At 37.1% G+C, this 23,765-nt stretch overlaps 1 protein-coding gene across 4 annotated transcripts in view; it reads left to right on the top strand.

Moving 5' to 3' along the window:
• The window catches only part of tenm1 (teneurin transmembrane protein 1), a 202,295-nt gene that overhangs the window by 37,467 nt on the left and 141,063 nt on the right, over window positions 1-23,765 (top strand). The window contains exons 1-2 of one of the 4 annotated variants that reach the window (XM_051895418.1): window positions 1,266-1,614; window positions 2,714-2,805. The exons of 1 other annotated variant lie outside the window; for it this stretch is intronic. The gene's annotated coding sequence lies outside the window, so the exon portion shown is untranslated. Of the gene's footprint in view, window positions 1-1,265; window positions 1,615-2,713; window positions 2,806-23,765 lie in introns of those variants that run through there. 2 more of the 4 variants (XM_051895419.1, XM_051895416.1) reach the window with 2 other exon arrangements.

The raw sequence follows: 23,765 nt of genomic DNA, 5'->3' as shown, positions 1-23,765 counted from the left end.
ATTCAGTGATCAGAAATACAAATCTTTAGTGTAGCCTATATTGAAATGGATGATATATTTATATTTTTAAATGAATGACGTGTCTTGCAAAATAACTCCGTAGGGATCTCACCTATAGGGCACCGAAATAGTCAGTAATGGCCCTGGCTGTAGGTCGGCTACATTAATGTGTAACACGGCATGTGAGTATGAAGTCACATCACCAGCAGCTTTGTTGCCACATGTCACCAGCCATTGTACTGGTTGGTTTCTAGTGAACATGCCTAGTTCTCTTCTGCCCTAGTTACTGTTGTAGAATAAGATCTTAGGTGTTGATAATGAGGTTTATGTTATTCTGTTTGAAATCAAATCAGTTTTATACTGTTAAATAGCCAGCTCTTATTGAACATGAGCTCAGGTCACCTTAAGAAAGATGCAACATGATGGAAAATGCATTTATGTATATGATTTACTATGACCTTGGCTGATCACAGATATGCTTCCATTGAGTCATTGATATGTGTATTGATGTCCAAACACAACAGATTTGTTTCCATTAAGTCTTAGAGCATATTGATCCCCCAGAACACACACTTACACACAAAATATCATCAAACTCCAATTATCCTTGTACAGGTACTGTATGAAATTGTAAACACACACACACACACACACACACACACACACACACACTGTACACATACATACTTGTTTATTTCTCTGATATTTTCTATTGACTTTGTTTTTATACAAGGCTAATTATTTTTTTTTAATCCCCTAATTGGACCTCAAACCTTTCTGAAGTTTTACATTTTTATTAATACATTATTTAGTTTATTAATATTTTTTGGTGTGGGGACCATTGGCTGGTACCCATAATAGAGGTGATTTGGGGTTTTAATAGGCTATATGCTTGTCCCTGGGCCAAACGCTGAGAAAAACAAGGGCCCTTATACTAACAGCACAAACACACCGAAACGCATGAGGAAAATCTCTCTCAATAACAGTAATATGTTTTTAAAATAACTAGAGGTACTTTTCCAATAACAGTGTTTTATTGTAGATGTTTATCTAACTAGGCCGCAAAACATATTCCTAAACGATTATTGGCAGTGTTTATCCAGTGCAGCAGTGGTGTTATTAGGAAATCAGTCACACTGTGGATGTTTCCTCGGCGCGCGCTCTGGTCGGAGTGAGATTGTGCTCGCAGAGTCGGCCGCTCGCGCCGGTAGACACGCGCCACCCGCTCCCAGCTCCTGCTGCCACACCCCCTTTCTCACGAGCGCTGAATGGTACGTCCCGGTGATGCCGAACGTGTCAGACAGTGAGAAATCAGTGAAGACCTGAATTTGAATCCTAACCGTTCAGAATACGACGCTCCCTCCGCGTGCGAGTGTGCTTGTATATGAGCTGCCGCATCCCCTTTCACTCAGCATCCGCTCTCGCGCGTTTCCCGGTAACCGAGCACCGTGCTTCTGCCGTCTCACCGGAGTCACCGCGTCTCCGACAGAGGCGCTCTGCTTTCTGAAGGATAAACGCCAGGATTCGGTGCCGGACCCTTTTCCCACATATCTACCAGAGATTAAATGATCTATCCGGGGATTTTACACTGAATCATGCTTAGCGTTGACGAAGGTAAGCAGCAGAACCCCGGTAAACATAACCGGTTCTCCATAACTGCGTGTGTTTGTGGGTGTTTGCTCGTATACGCTGAATACAGACGTGAATTCAGTTTCTCAAACGAATGACTGCGGTCCATCACGGTCCGTCTTGTAATAAACGCTTCTCTTTTCCTTAAGCGATAAGAAATAGCCTAGAGAAAACCGTTATTGAGAAGAAGCTCGGTCATTTTTTTTCTGCGCAGCACATCTGTGTAACTGATCCGAGGCTCTCCCAGCTCAGACATCCACAAACATGCAGCCGTTAAAAAGGCTTCGGTTCCCATCCATACACCGCGAGACTTTTTAGAGGCGAGCTTTCCCGCCGTCACCGCGCGCAGATCATTCTTGACAGTATCGAGTGGGCACGAGACACCAATTACCCGCAGCTTGTGAACTTGACTGACCGAATGCGACCTTTACGGTCTTTTACTCTTTAATTGTGATATATATTTCCACGCGTTATTTTCGAGAATACAGCAGACGGATCTATATCAGTGTGAGGAGATTTCACGGAGAAATATGAGCACGGTCTCGCGCACGACCGGGTCACTTGCACGTCTCGGCAATTGTAACGTTACTGGTAAATATATAAATTTCACGATGATTTTCTCCTTTTTAGCAGCAAATACTGTCTGACCACCCCGCCAGCTGCTCGAATACAGTGTTATTCATGTGTTGTTCTTCGCTTCCCCTTTAGTGTGTGTGAGTGGTCTGCGACACATCTGTGCTTTTTACACTCAGTTTCCCTTAGAGAGAAACCGCTGCTATCATGAATAGAGTTGGTCGGGAGTTTAAGTGGCCATGCTTTTGATTTAATTTTTATGGTTATACCAGAGGAGAAGGAGGGACACAAGATTGTGTGTGACATATAATTCAACACTAAATAGAATTTTGCTAGACGTTAGTAGCAAAAATGCAGGGCACTACCTTTCTTTGCATAAATATAGGTGTGTGTGTGTGTGTGTGTGTGTATATATATATATATATATATATTAATCTTAAAATGATTAACAAATAATTTTAATATTATTTCGATTATGAGATTATTTGTTAATACTTACTTTTGTTTCCAGTTTTAGAGTTTGTATCCCTCTACAAAGAAAAATCTAATTTTACCTCCTCAGGAGCCTCTTTTTAATATTTGGCCCATGCACTAATTTTCAAGGTACAGAAACCACAAACACACACACACACACACACACACAAATATTTTTATTTGCATATTTAAATAATGTAGTAGTTTATTTAAAAATAATTTTCTTTTCTTAAAAGAGGAATTGTATGTGTTGAAACTCACAATATTAAAATGAATATATTGAAGCAGACTGCAGCATATAGAAATGATATTTAACCAGATGATCTCCAAAGAAACATGAGTTTAATTAGTTTAATTTGGGAAACTATGGGTATACTTATGACAATGATTTTCAAGAATTTTGTTTGGCTGCAGATAGTTGAAAGTAAACAAGATATGTTTGCTACTATTGTCCATCCCTGAACATCACATAAAATCAGGCATGATTGTAATTGGTGTTTTAATATGTCGGTCAGATGGCCCATTCATTTCTGAATTTAAGGTTCTTTAAGCTACAGTATACATCAAATGTAATGCTGATGGTCAAAACTTTGGCTTGTGATACTAACAGTCTTTGTTTAGTGAGAGCAACAGGGCACACTATATGGTCCAGCATTTACAAAGAGAGTACCAGCATTTGATGAGAGTTTCTGGTACAGAATTGTCGGTATCCGCACTGGCGAGTTACGGCCCACTTAGAACACAGACTGATACTAAATCTGTATAGTTTTTGTGTGTTATGGTACTACAATGTGTCATTTTTAGCATGGTGGTGTTTTTTTTATTTTTTTATTATTACAACACAAATCCATGGTTACAGAAAACAGTCTTGCTCTATCACTAATTTGCCCTCGAGTAAGACACCCCAGGTTGCTCCAGGCACATTATCTCAGCGAGCGGTTAACAGTAAGTTGTGAAAAGCAAGTGCTAAATGGCAACTATGAACATGCAGTATTTTTGTGCTAGAAAATGGTGTGGGTGTGTGTGTGTGTTTGATATGTCAGTCTGCCTTAGGTGAATTAGCCTGACGTTTTTGTGACTTCTTCTAGAATCTTGTTTTTATACTGAAATATCTCTGAAATGCAAAACCTGACACTGCTTACTTTTTTAGAAAATGTCACTAAATTAAATGTAAAATGCCTTATTTCTGCGCTTTTCTCTCATGACCTTTTGGATAATATGTAAGACTGTCCATATTTTAGGAATTTCTATTACCAGGGATAACAGATATTAAAGGTTGTCAGTCTGGCATGTAGTTCTCTGAATCGAAGGCCTTGTATTCTGTACTGGTAGCTAATTTCTTCATTTTGTGTGGATTGTTGGGATTGGGAACATCAATCCAATACATTAGATTAACGACATTTGATTATTAGACCCTAATGTAGTGCCATAGTTGACATTAGAGATGTTTGTTACTCATACTTCTCAAGTATGTCTAAAAATATATGCTACAGTACACCTTTTTTCCCCACTTTCTCTGTCCCTGTCTTTGTCTCTCTCTCCTTATGATGTCGAGATTTAGCAGGGACGGTAGCTACCCACGCTGGCATTAACCCTCTGCTATGCCTCACCCTCTCTTAACAATAGAGGTAAAGACCCGGAGGGGTTCCTGCCTGCTCTCTCCCGCTCTCAGCAAATGCTACTGTACTGCGTTCAGCTTTCATTAATGCCACACTCACTGGGAGAGAGCGAATACTGAGAGTTCTTAGCTTTCTGACAGGCTCCACCGGCTTGAGAGGCTAATACATCATAGGTTTGCAGCTAGTGCAGCCCAGGGGTACTATTGTTCGACGTTTAACATTTATTAACCAACATTTTTAGAAAAAAAAAATACTTGTTGCAATAGTAAACAATTAATTTCCAGTTGAAAATAACCACCATCTAAACAATGCTGGATACATATTTTAACAAACGCTTGCGGTGAGGGGTGAATAGTAGTGGTTGACTATTATATCGACCGATGTGGAGATGCATATGAGTGCCCATTCTTTGTCTTCATTAGTTACCGTCTTTGTTCAATAGTTCCATCTAATAATAGAACGTTGTATGATATGGTTTATTGTCAATAATTAGAAAATTCACATTTAAATAATTTAAACAAGTTTTGAATACACATTAATAAATTTTACAAACCACACAAACTTTGGTGAAGTTTGTACTCTGCGATTTACTTGCAAATTATTTATTTCCAATTTGAGAAAAAAATGTGTCAAATAAATATATTTATTTGCATCAGTTGTTGTGCTTGTGTTATTTGCTTTCTTTAAATTATATATTGACTTTGTATTGGCCACCATGCTCTCTAAGATATTGGCATTGGCCACCAAAAAATCTATGTTGATCATATGGCTGGGTAAAAAAATATTGATTTTTCGATTTTAATCTATCCTGTTTTCAGTTGATGAATGAACGGAACATTGTAGTGTGCCTCCCATCCAATAAATTGCAGTAAGCTTTGTGCATTACTTTTGATATGAAAAAAAAATCTCAGATTTCAAATTTTGTCCATTTTATTATGAAATTCAGAAAATAAATACTGTTTTGGCGCTGTTTAATGTGCCAGATCGCTGTAGCACTGGAGTTCAAGCGAAGCGACAGGGCGAAGCACATGTGAACCGATCTTCTCCTCTGCTCCAATACCAGTTACAGTGCGAAATAAACATGAATGAACATCTGAAGCTACAGTATGTTAAAAGAATAAAAGAGTACAACTGAAATCTGTATCATGTCTCTTGTAATCGCTCTTACCACGGGAAGACATCAGTAAAACAGATTACAATATGTAACGTAACGTCTCATTTACCCCAGGAAATCCATACTTAGTGACCATAAACTCGTTAGTCAGCTATAAAAGTCTAGAGAGAAGCATTTTGCTAACTATATGCACCATATTACATATTCATTATAATTTTTAATGTTCTTTATTATTTAATGCATGTTTGAATAAATCAGTCAAGTTTTGTGACAGCCACCCTTTAAATGTTTATATTAAAAACAAAAAAAACAAAACAAATTGGAGTTCCTTGAGTGTAATGTAAGTACAAATCAGTTAAATTTAACCTTCAGTATTATATAGTAATGTAGTACCAACTGACTCCATGTATAGTTTACAGCATTAGTTGAGATTTTTTTCCTTGATAAAATTTGCCATGTACTGTACCTGATATATCCAAAATAATCGATATTGAATCGATTCAGATAGAATCGGAATTGAATCGAATCGCAAGCTTGTGAACCAAAATCGAATCGTGAAATTTGTGTCAGTACCTAGCCTCAGTTGATCGACCACTATAGGCTAGGTAAGCTATGTTCATTTAGCATTTAGTTTTTAGTTTGTTTGCATGTAATTATGGCAGTGAATACCACAATACTGCCCTCTGACCATATGAAACCCATATAAGGGTTTATCATGCGGTTTGGTGTCACAAGGGGGAATATATTGGACCTCATTACAGATTAGCCACCGCTGTCAACTGGCCTCAGCTTTGACATTAGCATGTTAGCACTACTCCCTCATGTCCGGATTAATACTGTACTGGAAACAGGGGATTAAGCAGCACTTACCCAACCCAGATCTGCCAGTCACACAGCCGGTAATTATACCAGCACAGTGTCTTTTGCTTAATACTTCAGTGAAGTTTAAAGAGCTGATGAGCAATAACCAGGGGACCAATCACTAGTGATTTGTTTTGCTGCATATATCTAAATACTTCAAGGTTATTTGGGCATTTTTAAGGTTAGAAAAGGCAATGTATTCAGCATAGTGGAGCAAAATGTTTAGTTATAATAATAGGTTGAAACCTATTATTACGCTAATAGCTCTTTTTAAGAGGAATTCACTACAGCAGGATGTTTATTTGCTTGTAATTGTAGGATGAACTGATAAATAGTATTTTATATGGATTCAAAATCTCAGCAATGATAATATTGTAGGTTTAGGTCTTATGTTTCTGCATATTCAAATTATATATTAAAAACAAGAAGGTATTGCTCAACCATTGTCCAAAAGAAAGTATGCTACTATTTACAGTTGCTAGAAAATGCACATTATCTACAGTAGCACTTTCTTTAATACAGATGCATGCTGGGACTCTGAGCTGTGCTCAGAGTTAATTATATTTCTGGTCCCCCCCATTCTTCTTTTCTTATCCTCTTATCAGACCCCCAGTGTGAATCTCACTCCTCCTTTACTTCCCCTCTCTTCGTCTCTTACCCTCTTTACTTTGTAAGCCCCCTGGCTTTTATGCCATTCAGATAGATTGTAGTCTTTCTAAGGAAGGTGGTAATTTTCACAGTTTTGACCCCCCCCCCCCCCCCCCCCCCCACCCCCAAACTCACTCAAATTCAGTTACAGTAAGCTAAAAGTCATATCACATCTCTCCATCTCAACCTTATCCATTCTGTTTCTTCATATGCCTCTTCCTCTTTTCTGCTCATTGAGAAGAAAAATTAATAATTACAAAATTAACAAGTTTAAATATTATCCCTGAGATTCCAGACAGGACTGTGATGTCAGAATAGATGCAGTGTTTTATCATTTTGTTTTGTAGCTTGGCTTTGTGGTGACTGTTAATCACAGGGTATGTTACAATCACACTGTAGTGCCCTGTGAACTGGATTACACAGGGTGTTAATCTTAACATCTTAAGTGAGATTCCACATCGTAGCTTTTGTACATGTTCAGTTCAAAATACACTTTATATATAGAAGATGTGTACCTCGACATATGACTTAATACTGGGATATTTACCCATCAGTTGCATAACCTTTGCACCTCTCAGTGCTTTATTCAGCTTAATTGATCTCAAGAGTGGTTTGACTAGGCAGTTGTGCATGTGTATAAAGCACACCAGATATGTGACTGCTACAGTGCCATTATGATAAACATTTTCATATTAAACATATCACTGTGCATAGCAGGGATGCATTATATATCAGTACCATATTGGTTATCAGCCAATTTTATAGATTTTTGTTTAATTTTTCAGTATCGGTTTATAATGGATTATTGTTTGCTCATTACCCCTATTTTTACAATTGGATTGTCTTTGCTGTAAGTTAAGTTAATCTTTGAAAGCACTAGCAATTTAATAACACTGTTAAATGTAATCTTTAGCAATTTCCAAAATTAATATTTTTCATAATATACATTATAGTGTTGTGATGCCTAAATTTACTTGTATTCTTTAAAAGTTAATTTTAAATTTGTTTAAATTATTTATTCAGTTAGACAAAAGGATATAATGGTATATCATTCATTTATCAGTCATTAGGCACAATGTGATTTTTTTTTTATATATATTTTTTTTTATATAATTACAGGGCATTTTGCAACCTTTTTTCCAGCCGTTGCGACTACATTTTGTTTGAGGTTGCACTGGTGCTACCACCACGTTACCTAACTGATAAGAGCTGCCATTTCTGTTGCATATGAGAAACATCAAACAGTAAATGAAACGAAAGCAGAACGAAACCGCGCTACTCGTTTGAGTTGCGCCGCATGGACCGTTTATCAGCTTAAACTAATAATGCCGTACTCTCACTAACTAAACTATAACTGTGTATAAAAGCAGTCAGCTAAAAGGTAGGGTTAGCAATTTCTGAGAGGCTAGCAATAGCCAGCTAGCTTTGAAAACATGAGATCCCACCCTCCCTTCACAGTGCTCTCTAAAGCCACGCCTCCTCCAAAACACATGAACACACAGCACAGTCTGCAAGACGTCACGAGATGAGAGACAGCGTTAAATTACCTCATATCTCAAAGCACATAACATTACAATAATAATGAATGTAAACAACTTACAGACCACCTGACTGCTGCAGATTCTGAGTCTGAGTCTAAGGAAATGAACGTCTCGGGTTGCCATCTCGTATTTACGTTTACGACATGGCGTGAATGCAGCATAAGCTCGTTGTTTTGGTTCAGGAGGAACTGTATCAGGTGGCTGCTGTTTGTTTGTGGCACTCTGTGACTGTCTGTCTACTACTCTGCATAGTCTTAAGGCCCTGATATACTCAGTTCTTTTTTTGTTCTTTGCTTAGGGGTAAAAAGAAGTTTGAAATATATGACCAGCAATATACTGTTAGCGAACATCCTGATGCCACCCATGCTGCTGAGAGCGGGGTTTAGATGAATATGTAAATAACCACACACAGTATTAAGAATCAAGGGTTCCCAAACTTTTGAACAGGGCCATTTTAATAAATTCAGCTATTTTTTTGTCTTGTGGACTATATGTAAATATCTTTTACGTAAAATATCTTACTCAGGACAGTACTAAATAAAAAATAGCATGCATTTTGTACAATCTCTCTTATTTTGTTAAAATTTTTCAAATTTTCACAGATTCTGCAAGGGGTTCCCAAACTTTCGCATAACACTGTATATGTACACGTTTCAATATTTACACCACTTCTATTATTGATTGCTTTCAAGATGTGAGGAGAGTTTCAACCAGTATAACAAAGTGTTTATACATTTTTTTCCCTACCATACCTTTAAGGTATTAAATGCAGTTAAATGTCGAAATAACTCCAATATCATACTAGATTGTGTGGAGTAAATTAAGCATGACCTGCTGTGACATGTTGCATTGTGGTCATGGATCTGCCTGAAGTGTACATATTGACTAGATTTGCTCCCTCAGTCAAAATCGAGGGGTCGAGGGTCTGTCCAGAATAACTTCCTTTGTCCACTTGAAGTTGAATGCACGTCAAAATGCAAGCCGATCTTGATAACAGTACTACACAATGCTGGAAGATCCAGTGAGAAAGCATTTAAATTCGCAGCAGAATTAATAACATTGCTGCGAGATCTAGTGAGAAGCATTCAAATTTGGCATAGAATTCTCTGTAATAAACCATAGATATCAGTTCAAACAGTGCTGACGTGGAAACCAGAAGAAACATTATGCCATGAACAAATAAGTTATTTTCAGTCCACAAATCACCAAAATTTACCATGAATTTAATGTAGTAATGCTAATTGTAACCATGGTATTGTGGCAGAAATAGTCAAATGTTTTAACATTCTTCATTTCTGGGTTGGTACAAACTTTTGAGAGTGAAATTCAAGACTTTTAAGTGCTTCACACAACTTTTTCCAGCACTTCAAAGCTGTAAAAATTCCAATTTAAATGTTATTTTTAATGTGGTTACCAAAACAATTATTTATTCATCCTTCATAGATTGTCCCTATTTGTAAAACTAAAAGTTTCAAGATGAATGAAAATACATTATACGTTATATAATATGTTTATACATTTGAAAGAATTATATGTCCTATTTATATTTTATAAGCATCATACTTAAAGCCCTAAACTCTGCATGTTTGTTTGATGATGTTGCAGATCATTCTAAATGAAGGAATTTTAAGTAAGCTAAAGGAACTCTACAGATATCCCAGAGTGAGTGTGTAGGGAGCAGTGAAAATAGTGTAGTTCCAGAGACTTTTGAGAAGACTGATGTCATTGTAAATGCAGAATTCTCAAAACTTCAGAAAACAGAATCTCGATTTAGTTTCTTTTTTATTTAATTTTTTATTATTATTTTTTTTAAACAGAACATTACATTTCTTGTTCAATAAAACTAATTCATTATAGGTACTGCCTTCCTTTAAAAATAAGCTCTACAAGTGTGTGATAAATGGTGTTTCTAAGATGTACTCATTAAGTTTCAGATATGTGTGTTTGAGAAGCATGGACCTTCATCATTCTCATTGTCTCCCTCCAATTTGTGAATAATGTGAATAAGATTAAGCATGTAGAACATGTCTCAGCGATGACCAGATTGACCGAGCGGCTGCACTTGAATGATTATATTCATGTTTTTAGATTTTTCACTCCTAGATATTTGATATGCATGAAAAACCACAGCACATTTTATTTTACGTGATGGAAAGCAAATATTCTCTGTCTACGCTGCGCTATCCTCCAGCACAAACATATTATGTGTGAATGATATTTAGCATATGTCACAGCAGACTGTAAAAATGTTTTTTTTATTATTATTATTATATATTTTTTTTATTGGTTTAACCTTCTGTGCATTTTAACCTTACTGTGTGAATTTATTGCGTTTTGTATTGTGCACTCTGTTTTTTTATGGTTGGCAAATTGGAAACAGTACTGTATCTCTCTATCTACCTCTGTTAAATTACAGATTTCAAAATAACTGAAAATGCATAATATGTTGGGGGGAAAAGCATCCTCTCACTCTATAGGTCAGGCCACACATTTCCATCCATTTTAAAAAGGTTATGCTGCCTTTCAACACAATGGGTGAAAAAGACGCATTGTCCAGCTCGAGCACCCGTAACAGTGCCCAGCAGACATGGCCGTACAGCTAGATTTAATGACACATCTTACATTGCAGGTTTAGAGTAATTAACATACTGATGAGACATTTTGGAATATATTCTTATTCTAATCAGCAGACTCATTTGCAAAGTAAGAAACATCATACAGCAGGGTGCCAGGGTTGGTTCCTTGTCATTTAGCAGACGCTTTTATCCCAAGCAACGTACAGTACGCTAATTTCAGGAGCGACCTGGGGTCAGGTATCTTGCTCAAGGGCACAACATTGATGATGGGTCACAATAACTTTCCAGAGTAGCTGTCCCCTGCTGAGGTGTGAACCTGCAACCTACTTACAGTAACCCGTCCAGGACAGTGGGGAAGTGACAGGAAATCATAAGAAGAAGTGTGTGGATTGTATTTGGAAGTGACACAGACTGGATTAAACCCTTCTGGTAATATCTGACAGCCCAGATTGTTAAAGGGGGGGGGTATCACACACAGTTTCTGCCAATCTCATGTTAATCTTGAGTACCTATAGAGTAGTAGTGCATCCTTCATATCTCCAGAAAGTTTTTAGTTTTATCATATTTATAAAAGATACATGCGCTGTACCGAGTATTTCCGAAAACAACTGAGCGTCTGGAGGCGTGACGTGTGAGCGGAGATAGAGTGACGAGCTGTCACGAGCACGCGCAGCTTTTGTGTAGAGATTGGCTGCAAGCTATCAATGGTCAGCTAAACAGATGTATTTAAACACACACAATACACCATCACATTATCCATGGATAACTTTTGAATCACTATAATGAATATAGTGTATGATTGATGAATAACGAATTTATGAATTCACTACGTTCGTGTTGTTTGCATCATATGCACTTAGGCGCCTATTGCCAACAAAAAGACATTTGAAGCAGTTTTACTCACCACCAGTTCCGACTTATGACCGGGATCATTATTACTGTGACCGTTCCATCTTTCAGTTTCAAATGATCTGTAAATTCAGCGTGGAACTGGGCCTTGTTTATGAAACCAAAAGCGCTGATCCTGAGGGCTTGAGCAGCCACGGAAAAACACAAGATATTCTCCATTCATTTTAACCAATAAAAAAGTGATTGCAACTATCAGTTTCTATGGTTATTTTAATAACAAATGTCGAGAGCGCATCAATGTAATGCGTGAGCACAAAAATCTCAGCTCTACTTAACGCTGGGTTCTTTGGGAAGCAAGGTTATCTTTCCCTCACAACCAAAAACACACTTCTTTGGTGACATTGTTGATTTCGTGCAGTCCTGTGACCTGTGCAGCGCTGCCGACGACTTCTGTAAACCCGAACTCGCGTTGATGGGCGTGCTCTTGCTCTTTCACTCTGGTTGATGTGTGCGCGCGCGCCCTTCCGGGAGAAGTGCCCGTACAAAGAATTCTGCCCCCGTTTACGTCACTCAGGCCCATACTGGAAAAAAAGACCCCGAATCCTGTAAGGATTTGGCACAGAAATAGTCTGTCATTCATCCAACTTGTGTTTTGAAACTTTGGCCATGTTTAGCATTAGAATCCAACTCTTTAACAGTGTGAATAAGTCAGAATACATGAAATAGCATTATACTCCCCCTTTAACAACTTAACCAGGAGTCTTCAGCATGGGGTCTCTGACCCCTATAGGGGGTCCTTTAATGGTACTACAAGGGGTCTGCCAATTATTGTTTTTTCCCCAAACTAATTTATATGTATATATATATTTTTTTTTTTAAAGGAATAGTTAAAAAAAAAAAGTTATATTTCTTAATATATTCTTCTTTTGTCCATTCAATGAAAGTTGATGTGGTCCAGTGTTGTTTTGCACCCTGCTGTATGCACAAGAATATGTTTTCGGTGTTCCAAAGAAGAAAGACAAGCCTGCAGATTTGGAACAACATAAGAATGAATGATGATGATAAAAAATTATGACAGAATTTTCATTTTGGGGTGAACTATCCTTTTTAAGTAAAACAAAGCTTAATTTAAGAAGCTGAAGATGTTTCACTTGGGATCCCAAAATAAAAAGTAAAATTAAAATGTAATCTAAAAGTATATGACTCATCATCATTATTTTACTGGCCTCGCAATGTATGCATTATATATGTTAATGCATTAATGTGGTACTATATGTGCTTTTGAAATCTGGATTAGTGTGCATAACTAAGGTGATATTAATAATTTATCACTGTGATCATAAATATTAAAATCCTTGATGATTCTCTTAAGCTGATGCTCACACTTGTAAATTCTCTAATGCAGAGCATTTGCTTTAACAACCATTTCTTAAAAAAAGCTCTCTGGCTACATTGATGAAGCCCATCGAGTGATTAATCAAGCACATGGGCAGAGTTTTGTCACAACACAGTCCTCTAATCTGAAGTTCTTGAGCACGCTGTAATTTAAGTATGATTGGGTTTTAGTGCGTTGAGATGATTAGGCGTTTGGGAAAGAGTTTGCTATCAGTGAGGCAGCCTTTAAAATGGGCCCTGTCAGGCTCTCATCTGTGCCACTGCAGGTGCTTTGTTAACCTGTAATAAGGGCACTTGAACAGTTCACCTAAAGGCCGGACTCCAACCGGCCACCTGTTGTGGAATGATTAGGGGTAATTGTAAGTGTAAGTGTGTGTGTGTGTGTGTGTCTATGTGTGTGTTTAAAGAAGCTTTAAGCCTGTAAAGCCCTCACCTAATCACCTGTAACTGCTTAGCCAAAAGATCTATGACTGATTTGTGTGTGAGATCCAAAGCTCCGTAGACCTGATCTGATTCCACTGCTTTTCTGTTTCCCTCCAATGCTTCTGGCATGGATTCTGTTAAGAAAGCATAGCCCTAGACCTGAATTAAAGCCTTTTGGACCATAAGAAATATTTTGTTACAGTTCTTCTCATTTAATTCATTTTTTTTTTTCTTTCTTTGAGTTCAGTTGACTTTCAGTTTTCCCAGTGCGCTTACAAATGTCTATTTGGCATTTTTTGAATTCCTCCTCACAAATTTGCATAATATTGCATGCTTATTGCAAAACCTGTATTTTAAAGAAACACTTCTGTACTGGTTCACTACAGTTGATATGACCTCACGAAAAATGACACCCTTAGTTTCTATGACAATGACATCAGTAGCGATGTCACAAAGATCAAACTGAGAAAATGCAAACAGCTGAATAATTCAACAAGTCATCTCACCACACCGAATCAAAGGGGTCGCCAGTGAAAAGTGTTTTTCATCTAGGGGAAAGAACACATGAAAAATTAGGGTTCTTGAAAGAGAAAATATGAAACATCTCACTGAAACATTGCTCACTTGTTATTGTCAGTGACCTCATAAAGCTGTTCATTTAAATTTCATATTTTATGTTATTTAATAAATATAAATTTTCACATTCTACTGCATAATTAATGAAGCAGGGCTCTTTTTTGTCTTAATTCTGCATGATTTGGAGGAATGTGGCAGTGTTGAAATATCACGTCGTGAAATTGTATTAGCCTATGAATTTTTATCAGAGCCACCGTTTGCATGCTTGACATTAAGTGTTTTTGTTGTCGTAGAGATTATTACGGATGTGTGCTGGGAATGAAGAGAAGCACATGGGGGGTCATGGTGGAAATGCTGCGGAGAGGTGTTTATTTAGTATTAAGAGGCCGATCAGCCTGAAGAGGTTTTGGAGTAGCCAATGGGTCAGTTTCTATCCTGCTAGAGTGCACTGATAGTGCTCTACTGGAGCTCCTTGTGTGTCTGTGCACTCGTCGGGAGTTCTCCAGGAGATGGGGGTTGAGGAGGCGGAACATGAGTTTGGAGTGTCTTGGAGAGACTGTCTATTTGGTCGCTCATTTTTTTCTGTTAGATAGGAAAAGAGGTAGAGCTCAGCATTACTTTTCGTCTTGTGGAGGCTTAGCCTGGCGAGCATGAATCGATTCCAGCTATGCCACATCTCCAGTCTTCAGCTGTGTGCTGTGGTGCTGTCCAAGGTGCTAATGTGAGTGTGTGCACTGGATTGGTGCACAGGAGTCTTGCTTTCGCACAACTTTCATCTGACCTAAGTGAGTGTAAGCAGCTTTGCATAACTGATGAAACAACTAGACATGCACCATATCAGTAATTGGTTGATATTTTAATGTACACTACAGTTCAAAGTTTGGGGTCAATATTTAAAAAAATATATATATTTTTTTTTATTTAGCAAGAATGCATTAAATTGATCAAAATGACACAAAAGACTTACAAAAGATTTATATTAAAAAATAAATGCTGTTCTTTTGAACCACAACTAATCGAATAATTAAAAAAATATTGATTAGCAAAACTGTTTTCAACATTGATAATAAGAAATCAGCATATTAGAATGATTTCTGATGGATCGTGTGACACTGAAGACACTGAAAAAGTAATGATGCTGAAAATTCAGCTTTTGCCATAATGAATAAATTCCATTTAAAAATGGAAAAGTTATTTTAACTTTTTTACTTGGTAGCACTCGTGCTCCCAACTTCAAAAAGTTAGGAGCACCACAACTAAAAAGCCTTGTCATTCACTTGTCCGAATAAAAAAATAGGATTCTTGTGTTGTAAATATAATTTATTCTGAAGCAGTGTTCATTTAGCTTTGACATTTAAATCTGCATATCTGTGATATTTACTCCGAGGGCATTTTTTTTTTAATTTTTATTTTTTTACCTTTTATAAAGGGTTTTTTCCCCTAATCTTATTAAATGTATGCTTCATCTTTCATTTTAAATTCTTAAATTTGATCAGTAAATTCAATTAGAATAATAAGACACTATAGGGCTGTTACCAGTCAAAATAAAAAAATTTACACTGAAAAATTACAACGGAATTAAATAATGTTATGAGATTGTTAAACATGAAACTAAACCACCAGTAGGTGGTGGCAGGTGACCGTCTTAAGGAGTGAGTCATTGAGTCATTCATTGAAACGATTCGTTCAAACGGATGATTCATTCAAGAATGAGGCAGTTGTTTATGAATGGGTCATTGAATTTGACTGTTTTGATCAAATAAGTACAGCCTTGGAGAGCATAAGAGATATTTCTTTTATTTTAAAAAACATTACAAAAATCTTACTGATTCCAAACTTTTGAGCGAAATTGTATCAGTTCTGTTCGATATTGAATGTTTTAACTGATATTGAATATTTAATTCTGCATGATAATTTCCCATATTTTTACATTTTGATTACCTCTGCCGTCATCTACACCACATACTTAATCTTTAAAAACAGTAATAAATTAACAACGTTGTTACATATAACCTTTGGCAAATACCTGTTTTATATTGTACAATATATTGTAGTGATTCCTGAATTCACTAGTAGCATTTTAAATTGATTGGTTTTAGTGTTATTTTTAATTTTGGACAAAGTGGTACATAATTTATTTTTAAAATCAACCTGTTATTTGCCATAACATGAAAAAATGAAGTGAAAAAGTGAAAGTGGAAAAATGAGGAGCTTATCTGTCAGAATTTAATTAATATTGGTGCATCCCTAGAAATAATGAGTTTACAAATAAAAATGTTCATCTTATTTAACATGAGAGAATGCTAAAGGGAGAAGGAGAGTGAAAGCAAATTCAGTCTCACAATGGAAGAGCTTTGTAGACCGACGTGAGCTTTTTATACAAATGAAACTGTCTACAGCATTTAGTTTTAAATGTGTTTCATCATATTATTTTACATTGAGATTTTTTTTCTAAAGTATCCGATGGGATAAAAACAGCAAAGAAAATTATATTTCTCCAAAATGACTCCAAGCACAATTGCATCATAAACTCTCTCCAAGCTTATGAACTTATTGATGCATTTATTCCAAAGCCCGTGAGATCAAGCAGAGAGGACAATACTGTAAGTTAGATCTGCAATTCAATCTTAATTGAATTGGCTCATTATGGGAAATTCAGCTGAATTATGCTACATGCACAAAGAAGTTACTCACAAATGCGAAACAGAATGGGTTGGTGTCCATTGCTTATAAATGTTTAGAAGGTTAAAAACTCTTAAACTTGAACCGCCCTAATTCAAAAGCCTCCAGCATCTCAGCAACACATGAACGGCTAAATTTATGAAAGCGTTTACTGCCAGACTTCTAGAGCAAAATGTCTAAGTCTGTGATTTGTGGAGGTTGTAGATGGTTTCCAGTCCATCATACGAGTAGAAGTACATGTGAAGAAGAAGAAAAGTGCCATTTGCTGCAGGCGGTGGTAAATGCAGCTTGTATTCAAACATTTGAAACCGTCCAAGGTGTCAAACAGGAGCATTTCCAAAGAAGATTTACGCATTAGAAATATGAGGTCCCTCATCTTCCTGCCTCTGTCAGTGTCGTTTGTCGCAGGGTCTTTTAGATCAATGCAGAACTGTGAAACTCAACAAAGACAAATTATGGAAAGGGATCTCATTTGCGATATGCCGCGAGGAGGGGAACTTCATTTATGAGCGGAATTAATAAACGCATTTGGAATTTGAATCGGAACGTCCCCACGGGCTCTGGATTCTAAACATTCCATTAGTTCGCCGGAATGCTGTTGCATTCAGATAAACGGACTCAGCTGCAGCCGAGTTTATTTATTCCTGTCCACCAGCTCGTAGAGATACCGCGCTCGGAGGAGGTGCTCTGGTTGCGACATTAGTATGCAGGGACGGCATGATCAGGCTGCCGATTAGTTGGCCGGTACCAATCTGCACCGGTAATGTGGCGAATGGAGGTTCAGTCCCAGGTGAGTGTGATCCATGAACTGGAGAGTTACTGAGATCACAGTGCTGCTCTATTACCTTTGAGCCCTTGATCAGGACACTGAACCCCAGGATACTCCAGAGGCACTGTCCCTGCAATTAGTGTACTGTCACTATGGATAAAAAACCTCTAGTTAATGATCCAGGTAGATGGTCTGACATGAGCAATGTAACTGGCTCGTAACTGAGAATCCGGCTCTGGGTGAGGAGCTGGGGAATATCTTAGATGCATGATTGAACAAAACAATGGTGCAAGCTAGTTCGCTTCACAGTTAAAACCATGCAAGGTGCGTTGGGCGGGGGTAGGGGGTTGCTGTATTGGATTGTTTTTTCCTCTGTGAACCTGTAGGCGGTATGCACTTCCTGTGTTCTGCGTTCTCCACTAAAAACGTAATTTTGTGCGTTTGTATTCTCTTGTCATTGTCGTTTGTACATTTGGTGGTTGGAATTGTTTGTGTAGGTATATACGCAACACCCCCTACTGTTTTTGCTCATCTTAACCAATCTCCTGAGAATAACTTGATCGCTTCTCTCTCCCGTCTTTCGCTGTCTCTCTCTCTCTCTCTCTCTCTCTCTCTCTCTCTCTCTCTCTTTCTGAAATGCTAATTTATTCTCTCACTCGTTCTTTCGTGCTGTCAGAGTGTGTGCGTAGGAGGGAGAAATGGCTTCTCGGGGAGAGGAGATAAACGCTGGTCTGAGATCAGTAAAATGGAGACATCTGGTAATGAGAGTGACTTTTATGCGCCGCAGAGACCTTGCTATGTGTTGCTTTTTTTTTGATGCATTGAAAGTTTTACATAAGCATCACTCCACAGTAGTTTGTTTTGTTTACCCTGGTTTAAAAAAAATCACTACTTTGCGCCAGGCAGGGTGTTTCAGAGGTACGTTTTATTGGGTTTTTCGAAAGGTAGCGGTTTTGGGGTGGAGTTTCATTAGGGCGATTGATTGAGTATTTCAGAGCGCAGAGCAGGAGTTCACAGCTGAATAAATGCCAGACCGAAAGAGGCTGTCCCAGTCTGTCCCCAAGCATAACGGTCACCTCGGATTCTTCATCTCATGAAGGAGACTCGAGTTTGAAGGATGGATTTCCAGAGAAATATCTGAAGCAGAGAAAAGAGAGGGAGATGTGATGTATATGTCACCCCGTCCTTTAATTAGTCTGCAAAGACAAAGACATTATCACTGCACTCCTCTCTTCTAGTCTTGGTGTGAGAGTCAATTCAAAACAAGTAATGAAAGAACAATTGAGAAAGAAATGAAAAGGCATTGGCACAGAAATGGCAAGAACAGATGATCGGAGAGAAAGAGAGAGTGTCATAGGGAGGGAGAGAGAGAGAGAGAGAGAGAGAAAGCTTTTCAGGTTGACCGTGACAAGGTGAGAGATAATGATAGAATCCAAACCCTAGAGAGAAGTGTGTGTGTGTGTGTGTGTGTGGTGTTGGGGCTGATATTCATCATCGTGGGTCAGGTGTGTATGACTTTAGTCACTCTATTGTCTTGAAGGCTCCCAGTGAAAACAGGTATGAAAGAAAGTTTAAGGGCAAAACACACGGGCCACAGGTCAATCTTTCTCAACACACACAGATTCTGACCGTTTTCCAGCGTTTGTGGGTTGTTATGGTTGTCGATTATGGCCATGTCTTGTGCTCACTCAAGCGAGGGAGAGGAACTTAGTGCACAGAGACACTGAAAACTGAGGAAGAGAAGGATTTGACATTGGGTCAAAACTCAAACTGTTTTTAAACTCACTTACACAAGCATGTCTGTTTAAAACCTATTTAATCTGATCTCTCTGGATATTTTTGTATTTCCAGCTTCTAGCTATTAATGCATTTTAATTAGGCCTTGGGAAATATATATGGACATTTTTATATCCAAACTTATTTTGTTTGCAATATAAATTTACCAGCATCATAAATATTGGACTGATTAATGAGCTTCTTATTTAATGACCATTTAAATTTCTAAAGGCAACATCAGTGGGTTTGTTTCACATCTAGTCCTATTGTCACGACGCTCATTGACACTCATGAGCATAAGGGCGTCGGGATGGATATATGTGACCCTGGACCACAAAACCAGTCATAAGTCGCACGGGTATTATTTGTAGCATTAGCCAACAATACATTGTATGGGTCAAAATTATCAATTTTTCTTTTATGCCAAAAATCAATAGGATATTAAGTAAAGATGATGTTCCATGAAGATATTTTATAAATTTCCTACTGTAAATATATATATAAAAAAGATGTATTTTTGTGAGTGGATATGCATTGCTAAAGACTTAATTTGGACAACTTTAAAGGCAATTTTGTCAATATTTTGATTTTTTAGGCCAAATATTGTCCTATCCTAACAAACCATACATCAATGAAAAGCTTATCTATTCAGCTTTTTATTCAGCAATCCAAATCTCAATGTCAAAAAACTGACACTTATGACAGGTTTTGTGGTGCAGGGTCACATATTTTATTAATATCTTTGATTTAAACATCTCTTGTAAAAATGTTTGAGAGACAAATTTATTTACATACTTCAAATGGTTTAGTAAAATAAAAAAAGCAGTATTGTGAAAAATAAAATGTTGTGCATATAAACTATTAAATATAATTGCATCTGTGTGTTCTCTTAGTTAATAACAGTGTGCACAATTTGTATAATTGTAATTAATTTTACTATATTTTAATTCTTGCATTAAGCCTTCTATATTATATCTGTATTTGGCTGAAATTATGGTTATTGAAATGAACAATTTCAGAGCAAATATATAAATTATTTACATTTTGTCAATTTAAATTTAAAATATAAAATTATAACTTATTGCCCAGTTCTAAATGTAATGCATTCACCTTGCCTTATAATCAGTTTTATTTTATCGTTAATAACTGTAACTACTATAAATAGCCTACATTTGAATGCTTTTTAAATAGCATAGTGCAGAAAAACACATGATAAACACCCAGTTTCATTTGTTATATAATGTTATTGTGTGCTTTATACTTTTTCAAAGTTTAATCATGAATATAGGCAAGTATGATAATCTATTACAATTATTTGTTAAACAACATTATGAGGCACTATGAACACCTTTATACTCAGGCTTCTGGTAAAGTATGACATTTCTATTGAGTCATATATGATTTAGTTAGTGAATTTAATTGTATTTTGTGGGATATCTGTGTGACTGTTAATTTTTCTATCCTATCAAAGCGCAGCAGGCTCTGTTTCTTGTGAGCTGTGTTGTTTAGTAAATCACTCTGTTGACATACACACCTGCTGGATGAGAGTGAAAAGATGGAGATCACACCCCAGTGACATCTAATAATAATGTGCAAAAGTCAGCCCCAGGGAGCAGGAGAGTTTCCTCCCAGCATTCTCTGACCGCAGGTGTGCGTCCCCACATGCCTTTTAAATATGAAGCCGCTCCAATGCAAACAGGGTGGAATAAAGCTTTGTCTCGTTAGTCTGGAGTGCTCCAATAATTCTAGGTCTGGGTTGCGATAGCTATTTGTATACCTTGTGGTATCAGATTGGCACAAGCAATGCTATTAGTTCTCTGGTGGAAATGAGATTTGTATGTTTTGCGCTTATTTACTCTCGAACATTATCAGCGGACCAATGAAGGAAATTGGCTTTTTATTATTGCAAAGGTTTACGTATTTATGTCATTAGTAATGACACCTGCAAACTCTCTTAGTTCGTACTGAGGAGGAAGAGAGAGAAAAAATGAGAAGGGGGAGAGAATGATTTTCTCCTCATGCTCCTTATCAGCAGTGAAGTGTTACGTTCAGCCCACAGAGAGGCAGACAGCAAGAATAGAGTCTAATTAAGTCTCTTAGTGATCAAAAAGTGTGCGACTGTCTCCAGTGTGAATGACTCACACACATCAACACACACTCTGTCACTTCATCTCTCTCCGTGGCTTTCTTTTGTTAGCCCTAACAAATTTGCATTCTTTAGATGTTGCCTTTATATTTATGCCTAAACAGAGCACCTTGTGTGTGTGTTTTAGAAGAGACTCCTACGTTTTTATCTTGTCAGCAATTTCACAATTAGAAGCAAAAAATCCTATTTGTCTGTTGCTCATCAGGGAACTCTATATGTGTGTGTGTGTGTGTGTTCATGACACACATTTCATCCCTTTAATGTGTGAATCGGCGTGACTGCCATCGGAATGATCAGAGACCAACGTCCGGTGATTGAAGGGGAATGTGGCACAAATGGAGCTGCGTGTCTCTCTGACCAGAAATGAAAGCGAGTCGTACAACATCATTGAAGCCTGCCCTCCAAACATACACGCATAGAAATTTACATACCTTTCAGACATATTTTTCTCTTTCTGTGCTCTCCCCTGCTGCTACAAACAAGCGCACACACTCAAAGACAGTATAAAATGTGTTCCCCACTCATTATTTATTCAAATTTAAAAATAATGATGCCAGCATATATTATAGGCTGCTAAGCACACACACATATCATGTGTTGGCCTAGTTCTGATCATAGATATTTGGCTGGTGATGAATGCTGAATTCTTTGTTTACAGGATTAATCATGTAGGGTGTGTGTGTGTGTGTATACATGTGTGTGTATGCATGTGTGCAAGTGAGTGTTAGATAAAACAGATGTTTATATATATATATATATATATATATAAACATCTGTATATATATATATATATATATATATATAGGGGTTCACATATTTTCAAGCAGCAGTGTATACTGCTGCTTGAAAATATGTGAACCCCTTGCAGAATCTGCAAAATGTTAATTTTAACAAATTAAAAGGGATCCTACAAAATGCATGATATTTTTATTTAGTACTGTCCTGAATAAGATATTTTACATAAAAGATGTTTACATATAGTCCACAAGACAAAAAAAAAAAAAAAAAAAAGCTGAATTTATAAAAATGACCCCACTGAAAAGTACTAATACTGTATGTCGTTACCTGGATGATCCGCAGCTGTTTTTTTTTGTTTGTTTTTTTGTGATGGTTGTTCATGAGTCCCTTGTTTGTCCTGAGCCGCAAAATTGCCCAACGTTCTTCAGAAAAATCCTCCAGGTCCTGCAAATTCTTTGATTTTCCAGCATCTTTTGCATATTTGAACCCTTTACAGCAGTTACGATTTTGAGATCCATCTTTTCACACTGAGGACAACTGAGGGACTCATACACAAGTATTAAAAAGCTTCAAACATTCACTGATGCTCCAGAAGGAAACACATTGCATTAAGAATTAGGCGGTGTAAACTTTTTGAATTTGAAGATCAAGGTAAATTGTACTGAATTTGTCTTCTGGGAGACGTGTAAGTATCTTCTGTTGCTTCAGAAGGGCAGTACTAAATGAAGAAAAAAAAGATACATAAACAAAATAAGAAAAATTTGGACATCATCATGCTGTTCAAAAGTAAACTTAAAAAACAAACAAACTGATAAACATTTGAGCGGGGGCATTTTTATAAATTCAGCTATTTTTTTTTTTGTCTTTTCCACTATATGTGGACTATATGTAAAGGGATGTCAAACGATCAATTGCAATTAATTGCATCCATGTTTATATTTAACAAAAATATTATATTTATATATGAAATATTTATATTTATATATAATAAATAGTATATACAGTATACACGCATATATTATGTAAACACAAACTTTTATTTTGAATGCGATTAATCGCAATTAATGGCAGCACTAGAGAGAGAGAGAACATTGTCCCCAAGGACTGTGTGAAACTGAAATTGTGATTGAAATATCCAGACATGACATGCCTTATAGATCAAAACAATATGTATTGTCTTCTTACACTTATGTGTTAACTCTCATCATCCATCTCCCATTATGTGGTATGTGTGTGTGTGTGTGTGTGTGTGTGTGTGTGTGTGCGCGCGCTTTCACTTGATGCATTTGTCAGGTTATGGGATTCATAATTCATAATATTGGTTAGCGGCATCACTCACTGTGAAGGGACCTTTCCTTTGTATTTAAAAACCTGCC

Source organism: Ctenopharyngodon idella, chromosome 5 (assembly GCF_019924925.1).
Source record: "Ctenopharyngodon idella isolate HZGC_01 chromosome 5, HZGC01, whole genome shotgun sequence".
In the NCBI taxonomy this organism is placed as follows: Eukaryota; Metazoa; Chordata; class Actinopteri; order Cypriniformes; family Xenocyprididae; genus Ctenopharyngodon; species Ctenopharyngodon idella.
This window is presented reverse-complemented; position numbering and strand designations above follow the sequence as displayed.